Source organism: Toxotes jaculatrix, chromosome 18 (genome assembly GCF_017976425.1).
Source record: "Toxotes jaculatrix isolate fToxJac2 chromosome 18, fToxJac2.pri, whole genome shotgun sequence".
Taxonomy (NCBI): Eukaryota; Metazoa; Chordata; class Actinopteri; family Toxotidae; genus Toxotes; species Toxotes jaculatrix.
In genome coordinates this window covers 17,636,204-17,647,591 of record NC_054411.1, presented here as the reverse complement: position 1 = coordinate 17,647,591, position 11,388 = coordinate 17,636,204, and the positions used below count along the sequence as shown (strand labels likewise).

The window sequence follows — 11,388 nt, the reverse complement described above, 5'->3', positions numbered from 1 at the left end:
ACTAGACCCTGTTGACACATGAGGGGGACCCTGGGTGATGCAGTCCATCCTGAGAGTGACTGGTACTTATATGGTCATAAAAATCCTTAGTATGCACATACCTCTCTCATTAAACACAGCTTTATCTGTATCCCCTCTCCCTCTCCCTCCATCCTCTTAACTCTTTCAAGTTCAGTTTTTTTCTGCGCTCTTTGCCCTCCCCAGCGGCTGTCACCCCCCCTCCTCTCCCAGTTTATGCACGCCACTGGGATAACGTGATTGGCCCAAAGTGTGTGGATTGGCCAGAGGGGCGGATACATCAGGGCCGGGGCCCGCCTCGTCCTGGACCGCACCCCGGCGCCAGCTGTCTACGTACTGAGAGAAATTACGCGACCCAGTGAGCAGTTAGTGTAAGAGGGAGGGCAGAAGGAAGAGGGTGAGAGAGAGAGAGAGAGAGAGAGAGAGAGAGAGAGAGAGAGAGAGAGAGAGAGAGAGAAAAAAGAAAGAGACAGAAAGAGTGACTGAAGTAGAGAAGGAGAGGGAGGAAGCTCGAGCTGTAGTTTAGCCTGAACTCTCTGCGAAGCTGCTGTCGACAGGAAAAGAAGTTTGACTCACGGCGACGCTGACTGAGCCGCTCGGTTGTTGTTAGCCACCATCTGAAAGGCGTCCTGCATCCCAAAAGCAGGTAATATTCTCAGTTTTATAACACTTTTGCCTGCCATGCTCTTTCTCTCTCTCTCTGTGCCCACTTTCATTCAATCTCGCCGTCACTCCAGCAAGTGCAGTGAACCAGGAAGCACGGTTGCTAGTTCACCGCTGCAACTTCAGCAGCCGCGCAGGGTGGAGTGGGACCTCCCGACCAGATTTTAACCCGGGGTTTCTTTTAACTTTAAAACAGCACTCGAATACATATTTTATTGCTTAAAGTTTTTGACACAGGGACCAGTTTGGCCGATATGCGAGCGGGAGGTCGTCAAATACAGCATCAGCACTGTGGCAGCTGGGGAGAGGCTAAAAGCCTCAACGGCAGAGGCAGGAAGTGATTCGCTTGAATGAGTTGCAGGGGGAAAAAAGGGGCCGGTGAAGCGTTTTGGGGAGAGCGGGTTCAGATACACGAACACCGGCTCTGTCGAGGGGGACACAACGGGTAAAGTGTATCATTAGAGCGTGGCTGAACTTTTTCGGTTTGTAGCGGTCAGAAACAGGACGACGTGTGTGGCCAGTAACGTGTCTGGCTGGCGGCATGACGTCACTAGTTCACCGGCAGACCTGAGGAAAAAAAAAAACGGCGCTGACCAGCTCACCCTCACTGAACCATGTCATCTGTGTGTGTGTGTGTGTGCGCGTGTGCGTGCACGCACCTTCTGCTTTTCTTCCTTTATATTCCCAGTGTTAGCATGCTGGGGCCCAGGCAAAATGAGGAATATATTTGACTGTGATTTAGGTCACTATAGGTTATGGGCCTAAAAACATTCTGCATTATTTAACTATTTATCTCTTGAGGGAGACCTCGCCCAAACTACAGGATACAAAAGATAACTGACTCGCATAATACATTTCTCATAGCACAATATATGAGAAGAATAAAGAAGAGTGTCACATGTGTAGGTGCAACAGTTGGCATACTTCATAAAACATGTTTTGGAGATTGTGTTTAAAGGTCTGACATAAAGATAGTGTTCCCAAATGAAGTTTAGCTCATCAGTTACTCCAAGTCCAGGGTGTGTAGTATGAAAATGCAGTTTTACCAATCCCGGAGCTGACTCTCAGATCTCTGTAGATTATCCGTTTTGAGGATGTGGTCTGACAACCATTTGAAACAGGAGAAATCATTTTGCAGAGGTGGATAGGCATTGCTTGTTGTATCTGTTAGCCAGATTTTTTATGCAGAATGGTTGCTGAAATACACAGGAATGCCAGCTGAAAATGATGAACAGTCCACTGTGATGATCATTAGCCAGGCAACATGAGTTTTATGGGATATAGCAATAGCCAGCCAAGTACATTTTATTTATTTAGCCCAATGTCACAAATCTCCCCCAGACAGATTCAATTGTAAACCATAAGACTCCCTCTAATTTTGGAGCCTTGAAACTTAAGGACATACTAAGGACATTCATTCAGCCTCATGCACATCAGCATACAGCAGTACACTTGATATAGTTGTTCCTGCAAGCCTGAGAGAAAGTTTTTCTTTTACAATTTCAGACTTTTGTCAGATCTGTAAAGTGTCACATTCTCCTGAGGCCTAACTATGCAGTGTGATGGTGCATCTACGTAAGCATTCTGCTTTTGTCAGTACAATTTGTGTTCGCTCTTTTAGATGGCACATCACTGTGTTTGCACTCTGGGAAGCAAACAGACTTTGGTATGCCTGCATGCCCCTTCTGAGTTTGAGTATGGCAATCTGTGTGGCTCAGTATTTGCAAAAAAAAAAAAAAAAAAGACATGAATCTAACCTTAAGTCAGACTGGGCATCGTAGCTCTGGCACCTCTCCACCTGAACCTGCTTCTCATTGTACAAGGTGTTAGTGGTCTCAGAGAAAGCGAGAGCAGCACCTTTTTGCTCTTGCTTTTATAATAAGAACCATACACTTCTGTTTCTGTTTTCTGCCAAGAAATTACTGCCATTAAACCACAGTGTGAACTTACCACAGTCATACATTTTTGATACTTAGGCATAGAAATTATTGTGCTGAAATACTCATTAACTGTAGCAGATGTGTGTGTACATATTCTAATGTAGCATGTGTGCATCTCTTCTGTCAAAGTCATCTCTCGTGGTTGTGTTTCTCTGCATGATACACCTACACTCGAGTTGCAGTTGCTCGCTGTGTGGCTTGACAAAGACACGTCTTGAAATATGTAGCCTTAAAAGGGACACAAAGGGTGACATGTAGTATGTCATTTCCTGTTATTGCACTTGAGTCATAGGGATGAATTAAGTCCTGGAAATGCATTGTGCAATAGCTACTCTGCAGGGGCTGTTCCTCTCACCGATTGCCAGTTTCAGTGCAGTTATGGAGCCCCCCTGCAGAGATCGTTAAATTCCATCATTCGCGTGTCAGCAATGTCCATACTCGACGCCCCCCCGGAGAGTTATGCACTGTAGGCTAGACAAAATTAAATGCAGACATTTTAAAAGGTGAACAGGGAGTTGGTGTGCGAGACTGTTCAATCTTTTCAAAATGACACAGTCTGAGAGAACATGCCTGTGGATGTTTAGATTTCATTGGAAGGACGGTTGTCCTGGCTGAGCCAGATTACTTGCTGGCTTCAGTTGCAAATGAGAGTACAGAGTGGTGAGGGCAGTGCGACACAGTCTGGCACACTGCAACCCACAGCTGTCTCTTGTTATGAAGTCTCAAGGTTCTTTTAACAAATCAATAAAGATACCAAAGACATCACTGGTCCCATCTTTTCAAATGTGAAATCAAGAAAAGAATTATCAAACTACACTGAGAAAAATCCTTCTCAATTAATATATGAGAGGTTAACATGGTTGAAGAGCTGAAGAGGAGGCTGCCAGTTTGACTATGCCAGTTTTACTTTCTGAGTACGTTCCTTGTGCATTTCATGCTAATGATTGTTGAGGATTGACAGGCCATTAAAGTCAAGTGTCGTGCATATCCTAGTTTCCTACGTAGTCAGCTGAGATTCATTCATGCAGGCAAAACATTCCAGTCAGTGCAGAGACTTTAAGATTCCCCATTAACCATGGCAGAGCTGATCATGCCATTTCTCAGAATGTACTTGTAAGTGTTGTTCATAGTCAACACTGGGTGAAATTCACTTCTGCACTCAGAAAAAAACCCCAGTATATTTCAGACAGTATCAAATGCAACAGCCTGCACACATACTGAATGTGCTGTCTTTACCTTGTTCCATATATCACTAATGTTGGCCTTTTAATTTGGGTTTTTCAAACAGCTACTTTTTTTCTTGAATATCTTGTCTATTTTGGTTCAGCCCAAACATATTTCTTCTGGTTGACATGAACAGCATAATTAAGTTGCCTCAGTCAGACTGGTTGCAGTGTCTGGGCTCAGCAGACACTGCAGTAGTGCCTTCTGTGGGTTTCCTATTTCCTTTCACTGCTCTTTATTTCTTACATTTCCTTGTTGTCTCAGTCTCCTCGTCAGAGCTTTCACAGTGATCCCTGTTCCTCCGTCTCTGTTCTCCTTCATTTCCCCCTGCTCTACCTCTTTTCCTCTGCTTGTGTTTTTTGGCCCCCACTCCATCCTTTCCTCCACCCTCCCCCTCACAGAACGCACCTGTAAGATTTCAATACAGCCCAACAATACAAGGAAATGGGTGCGCTCTGGCTTGTACTACTCACAGAAAGGACTTTTCACGTTTCTGAACTCGAAGGACGGACCTTGACCATGTCTCTTGTGATGATTGCTTTTGGCTCAGTAGACAAAACTGCTTTTTGTTTTGTGGCATAAATTATGAGAGAATTCTTGACTAGAGATTTCTGACCTAGAGTCCAACTTTCTCTGGAGTGCCAGTTTATTGAGTCAGCTTCCTGGTCTGTCCTACATAGCGTCCTTATGGATAAGCATTTTTGTATGGTTCTTCTAGGTGTCATGATGTTTTTGGCTTATTATTGTTAATGGACGTAGTGCAAGTAAAGTAAAGCCATGTTCTTCTGCAGAAGCTGAGCGACTCCACATGATGACCCTAAAACAGAAAGCAGATCTGATCAGTGGTGAGGCTGCTGATTGTGATTGTGGTACAGTTGTGTTACTGTACATGACAGAAAATAGACTTTGTCCGCCGATGGGTGTGTGTGAACTGCACACCTGGTGTGCGACTCTACAGAGAAGTGGTTAATACTTCTGACATTGCGCAAGACATTCACCTAGACCACATAGACGGTGAACTTTCTTTTGCACTGTGAACTTTGAAACATGCTGTGTAATGGCTCTATCTTCTGACTCCTATCGGACATGTTTTTCTAGTGTAAGTGCAAATTGTAGATGTCAGACTATCAGGTGGTTCTATTAGGCCTGTGAATGCATTGTTTGAGGAGATGATTGCTAAAACAAGATAGCTCTGAATTGTCTAAGTAACTAAAAGGGAGTGCCCCAGGTAAAGATAACAAGTGCTAAAAAGAGCCACATAATAATCCATAAGGGTGAAGCCCGTGGGGGCTGTCTGGTGATAGGATGAATAGTATGAGAACAGGAGCCAAAGTGAGGTCGTAGTGGCAGCAGGTTTTCTTTGTTGGTTCTGTCAGATATAAAAGGCCTAGCTGTGCCAGTGCAGCATTCCTCTGAATAAAATTTACTGCTGATAAATGTGTATCTTAACTCCCCTCTGCATTTTTTCGCTGTCTGTTTAAAGCTTACGTAACCGCCTATCTATTTTTCTAATGGTCAATACTGTTGGGAGTGTTTTGGTAAAAGGGCAAACTGGTGCTGTACAGTATCTGCCCTGTTTTAACAAATAACCAGTCAATTGTGCATTCAGTGGTGTAATCAGATAGCTGTTTGAAAGATAGACATGGAATTTGTTCTGTGACCCTGAAAAGGATGTGCTTATCAGACCAACACCCTATTTCCAATTATCATGTCATCCTTGTGATTAAACTTAAGCGTCTAAAGGTCTGCATCCAGACTCCCATTGGATGAATGGTTGAAACAGGTAAAACAGACATTTTACAGAATATTTAAACATGGTTGAAGGGTTTTAGGAAAACACTTGACTTGATACTCTGACTTGCACTGTCCATTATCAGTGAAAGCGATCATGTAGGTCAGTGATTCCCAGTCGGGCACTTGTACTTAAAATGAATGGATCAACGATTGAAATGGCCAACTAAAAGTAAAGGATAAGGGGCTGAACACCACATGTTGTGATTGTGACTGTGTGGACACAAGTTGCTAGAGCGAGCAGAGAAATATAAAATAGTTTGCTCACAGTAAGGGATAAATGGCCAGCTTCTTTCACTTGAAGTGGAGTAATGGTATGAATGAAATGACCTTAACATTGACAGTTCAGTCGTACAAAAGATTATTCTAACATCCCTATCATATCCACTTTTATATAATACAGTTGAATAACCTTCAGTTTAAAATCAATTCAGCTGGAACATGGCTGGTGGTGTTGATGAAGGGATACTAGAGTTCATCTGACAGCTGTGGGGGTACATCCGGCAAAAAAAGAGAGTTGGGAACCACTGGTGTAGGTGATGTGCTGAGGCCTTTCGCAAGACCTAGTCGGGGCCCCTCTGGTTGTAAATGGTGGATGGCATTGGCCAGCTTACAGTTCAAAGTGAAATTGGATCCTGGTTGGAGCAGGAATGTGAAAAGTAATGTGGAAAGTGATGTAGATCTGTCATGCAGCACGGTTATTTTCCAGCAAGGGCTTAATTTGCTTCTCACTCCTCAGAGCCGCTCTGCATGTGCTCAAGAAAATGCTACCTTCCCTCCTCCTTGAAAGACTCACACACAACAAGTTCCACAAATGGCAAAATAGTTTTCTCAGTTTGTCATTTCCTCTTTCCTCCCTTCTCTTCTCCTTGCCCCACCCTTTCCACTTTCGGAGGAGGAGGACGAAGGGGAGAGAGAGTCGACGTGTGAGCCCATAATGAATTTTGACTGGCTCAGTGCCTTTCCAGTCCCTGTCTGGCACCCAGTCTGGCTTTCATGAGGGTGAACTTGCAGCCGATAGATCATCGGGCAGTGAAGGGGACCAAGTTGTAAAGCCAAGGCACAGAGAGGGACTGTTGCCCTGGAAATAGATGTCTGAGCATTTGTTAGACAGGGAAATATAAGCAACCAAAGCCAAACAAACTAGGGTGATAACAGTGCAAAATAACATCCACAGCATGAGGAGGACAGCTGAGGACAAGCAGATCTGACTCAGCCTAAGATAACTGGGATGTTGGGATGGGATGCAGTGGGTAGGAATACACTGTTATTGACTTTGCTTTTGTTCTATTAATATTCCTGTCAATGGGGCAGTCAACACGGCACAGCTGGTTTATGAGTTGCCTTTAGCTGGAACAGGAGGGTTTGACTGTACATGGTAATGCTGTGGTAGAAGCTGTCACGACTCCTGGTTTTTACAGTAACTCAGGGAGACTCAGTGAGGTGGAAAGGAATGAGAGGGAGTCTGACTGATGGATGGATGGCCTCAGTTTTATAAAGACTCAGGCTGACCTGCTTTCTAAACGGGACAAATGGGACTGAAAGGGACGCTCTGTAGCTCGTCCCTTTTCCAGTTCTCTCCTCATTCCTCCTCCGCATCTTTCTTATGCTCCTGCTTTACTTCCTCTGTTTATGACCACATTCTGGTTTCTGTGATGAGGCCGGTTTCTAAAACCGGCCTCTGTTCTCTTCCTAGTGTTATTTGTTTAATGGTTCCTCTTCCTCTTTCAAGCAGGCTGCTGCTGCTTTTGACAGGATACTGCCAGCTCTGTTGTCATTTGGGAATTTTTAGAATATAATCCTTTAATGGTATCTCAGTCAGATTCCATGAAGTTCAGGGATTTTTGCCAAGGGTTGTTTCGAGATGACCGTGTGTCAGTGTATTCAATTAACGAGTAATCCTTGTTATGAATATCTAGTCCAGCTAATCTCACCGTAAATGTGGATCAACAGAATAGGTAGTGAGTGCTTTCACAGCCGAGCGGTGTTGCAAAGTAACAAGGAATCAGGGAAACCTTGATTCTTACAGGATTAGAGAGGACTTGGCAGGGAGGCTGCAAGAACCTGAGCTATGAGCTCCAAGTGGGTGGGTGTGATGAGCGTCCATGCACACTGTTTTATCTCAAAGTCAAGTCAACATCCCAGTCTTACCATAACTGCTGGCCTCCACAAGGGAAGGCCTAGCTCTAAAAGTGTCTGATGGGAGTTCTTTATCCCTCCTCTTCTCTCTACTTTCAATATAGATCAGCGCTTGTCAAACTAGAATAGACGTTGGAGCAATTTTTAGTCCTCGTGCCACTCTCTGGAGAGGTAGTTTGAAGTGTGTCACTGAGTTATCTGTGTCAGGCATGTGTGTCGGACTGTGGCACACATCAGCAGACTTGACTCTTAGTTGTATCTTTGCTTCTTCACAAATAATGTTCAAGTTAGAGCTGAAACACTAGTCAGTCATCAGAAAATTATTCTGAGAATTGATTAATCATTAAATCCATTTTTCAAACAAAGATGCCAAACATTTCCTAGTCACAGCAAATGTTACTGATTTTTATGTGATAATAAATTGAAAATCTTTGCGCAGCTGCAACTACAGTAATCAATCAGTTGTAGCCACTTATTGATTAATTGCTAAAATAATTTGCATTTGAAATAATAGTGAAAGTAATTGTTAGTTGCGGCACAAGTCCAGATTTGTCTGTAGCACACAAAAATATATAAGCTGATTGTTTTATTGACCTACCAAGTAATACATGAGTAAGCTAATTGTGTGCAGCAGCAGATAGCATCTGTATTATTTTTTTTAGAAGTGTTTGAGATGCTGTTTTCATGGTGGCCAGCATTTCTCTCTGTACCTTGAAACATAGCAAACTAAAGCAACGACAGAGCTTTGGGTGTGTTCAGCCTGTTCTACTTCACTTCTTGTTTTTGCCAAACAACGAAGCTACAGGGATTATAATCAGTCATGGCTCGTATTCAGCTCTGCATGGGGCCAACTGATCCAAATATACTGGAGCGAGTAATGGTCAAAGGAGTTTTAAAGGAGCTTGGGAACGTACTGAGACACATACACGGTGAATAAGAGCACTCAGGTCTTTTTGATCTATGCAGCCATGGGTGTGCTACCAGTGTGCTGATCACAAATGACCTGCTGGTGTGATGGGAATATGGGAAGGAGGAAAAACAGGAAGGAAAGGCAGAGAATAGATCTGAGAAAAGATGCAAGGGAGGAGGCATAGAGGACAGAAATTTGTAGAATGCCTTTGCTTGCTGTCTGTCCCTGATAAAGGGTGAGTATGGGAGGAATGTGACCCTGAAAAGACTGGATAAACAGAAGGGGAAGGGGGAGGATGGGTGGTGTTAGGTCTCTGGAGAGGGAGAGCAGGGTGACTGAAGGCAGAGGAGGGAGTGAGAGAGCCAGCTGAGAGGTAAAGCAGGACTAATTTGCCCCACGTTCTGTTACAGGATGGGGTCGGTAACAGATCCCACCAGAGCCGAGTTAGGAGGTGGAGTGAAGCGGCTTTGGGCAGCTGTGCCCGCAGCCTGACAGCACTGACAGAGGATGGAGGGATGCAGGGGTCATGAGAAGAATGGCTCTCCCTCTGCATTCTTTCTCACAGATCAGGGTTAATGTGCTGGAAAAGACAGGACAGACACACGCTTGTTAAATGCAGCAAACTTCTTTTCTGTCTTTCAAAAGCTTCTCAAGGGTCTGTTACCTTTCTGTAGCACAGTTTAGGAATGATTCAGAGTTTGATAGAGTTTTGCAACGATTGAAAAAGAAGCAACTTGAAAAATACTAATTTGCCATGAATTGAAATAAATTGTGGGCATTTTAAAGAGACGTGTGGCTTATGTAAATACATTGTAGTTGACCTTATAAACTTAGGGGATAAAAAATGAATTGAAAGTTGCAATAAGAGAAATATGAGTCTTGTAGGATCTGTGTTTATCTGCACCATTTTCTCCAAGCATTTGTTTTATAATGCTGAGCATGAGAATTTGGCTCCAGGATCTCCCACTGGGCCTCAGTGAAATGTGGAATTACTCTCATGGACATATAAAACAATTCAGTGAAGTGTACGAGCTGAACCTGACCTCTGCAGTGATTTTTATTTCCTTCCTCTCCCTAGTGTTTACATATGAGCCACACAGCATATGCAAACAAGTGTGTATATGGTGGCCTTTAGTGTTCCCTCAGAGGTGAGGGAACATTGGCAAAGGCTAACGACCCTGGTGCTGCTGGGAAAACGTCATGCTCCTGCTGTGTTGGAATGATAATTGAGACGGTGAAGTCCGGGGCACCAGTGTCAGTGAAAGCACACAGCTTTCAGCTAATTGCACTTGTTGAGGTTGGGCGTCTTAGTTCAAACACACTCCTCTTCTTTTTTGTTCATACTGGTTAAACTTGTCTTGTCACTTTCTCTGTGGGTTAAACTGGAGCACTCCCTGTCCACAGCGTGTTATTTATGAGCTTTCAGAGGTGTATTGAAGCAACAGCTTGTGCTGAGCTTGTTGTCTATATGCTTGGACAAGATATTGTCTGCAGTGGGCAGTGTGCTCATGTTTGATAGTGAAACTTCGACGTGCAGCATTAAATATCAAGCGCTTGTTTTGGTTTGCTGCAAATTTTATGGGATGTTTTATCTAATTTGACAGTTACCCTCATCTCCTCATTGCAACACCATGTTGAGAAACAAATTGTTTGAGAGCAGTCCTCTGAGCGTGTAATCAGCGCAGTTGTTACATAACTTGTGTATTTAAAGTGACAGATACTTCTTTCCACCTGACTTCCAGGAGTTTCACCAATGGCCCACTTCCACCATCGAAACCTTTTAGGAAATGAGGATCTTCATTACCTGCATTAGTACAGCATTAACTTAGCTCCAGTTTTTTTTAAAAGTCAAAAGTCTGACAAATAATCAAAAAACAGATAATCACTCCTTTAAGAAAGCCAGAAACAAACAAAGACGAACATGACTCTGGTGTTGAAAACAAAAACAAAACTTGGTTTTTGCTCCTTTAATCTTTGACCCTTTAACTTTACCGTTCATCTGAACCGAAAAATGGACAAAGAAATGTACAAAAGGGTGCGTTTGTTTCCAGATTTAGTCACTGGGTTTAGTTCCTGAGACTGTTTGGATGATAAAGGCCGCAATGACATGCAAAAGTTTACGCTATCTCATCAAGATCACCCACAGTCAATTCAACCCCCACCCTCCCCCTGTCTGAGCAGTCACCCAGACCAACCAGCAGAAATGACAACAGAGACATACTCCCTCACAGGCTTCCCACCAGCTAACAGACAGTCGCCTCTGCTGGGAGGTGAACTCAGATCTCTGATCCTGGGCAAATGTTTCTCCTGTCAGCCACATGGTCCAGCTGCTGGAAATTTGATTAAGTATTCACAGCAGTTAGCCAGGGGGGGAACGTGGGGCCTTGTTTAACATGGTTGTGTGTGCTTCTCGACCCGACCTCACTTCAGCAGACTTTTCCTGTTGCATATCACATCAGTGGTGACCTCTGCATTCCTCAGAGACTGCATGTGAAGATGGAAGGATAGCAAAGGTCTGGTCCTGTAAACTAGACCTTTTTTACATAACCATCAAGCCTTTTTTCTACCAGATGTTATTGAGGACTTGAGCCATACACAAATATGATTTATTTCAGTCTGCTGAGAGATAACAAGCATTTAAAAGATAACCATAATGAAGCTGTTTATATTTTTTTGTGGTTTTATTTCTAAGTTTCTGACCGC

General features: G+C 43.6%; 1 protein-coding gene across 2 annotated transcripts in view; it reads left to right on the top strand.

The window, feature by feature from the left end:
- Positions 1–386: 386 nt before the first annotated feature.
- The window catches only part of LOC121198294 (myosin-9-like), a 30,391-nt gene continuing 19,389 nt past the window's right edge, over positions 387–11,388 (top strand). For both annotated transcript variants that reach the window (XM_041062308.1, XM_041062307.1), the window contains exon 1: positions 387–664. The gene's annotated coding sequence lies outside the window, so the exon portion shown is untranslated. The remainder of the gene's footprint in view (positions 665–11,388) is intronic.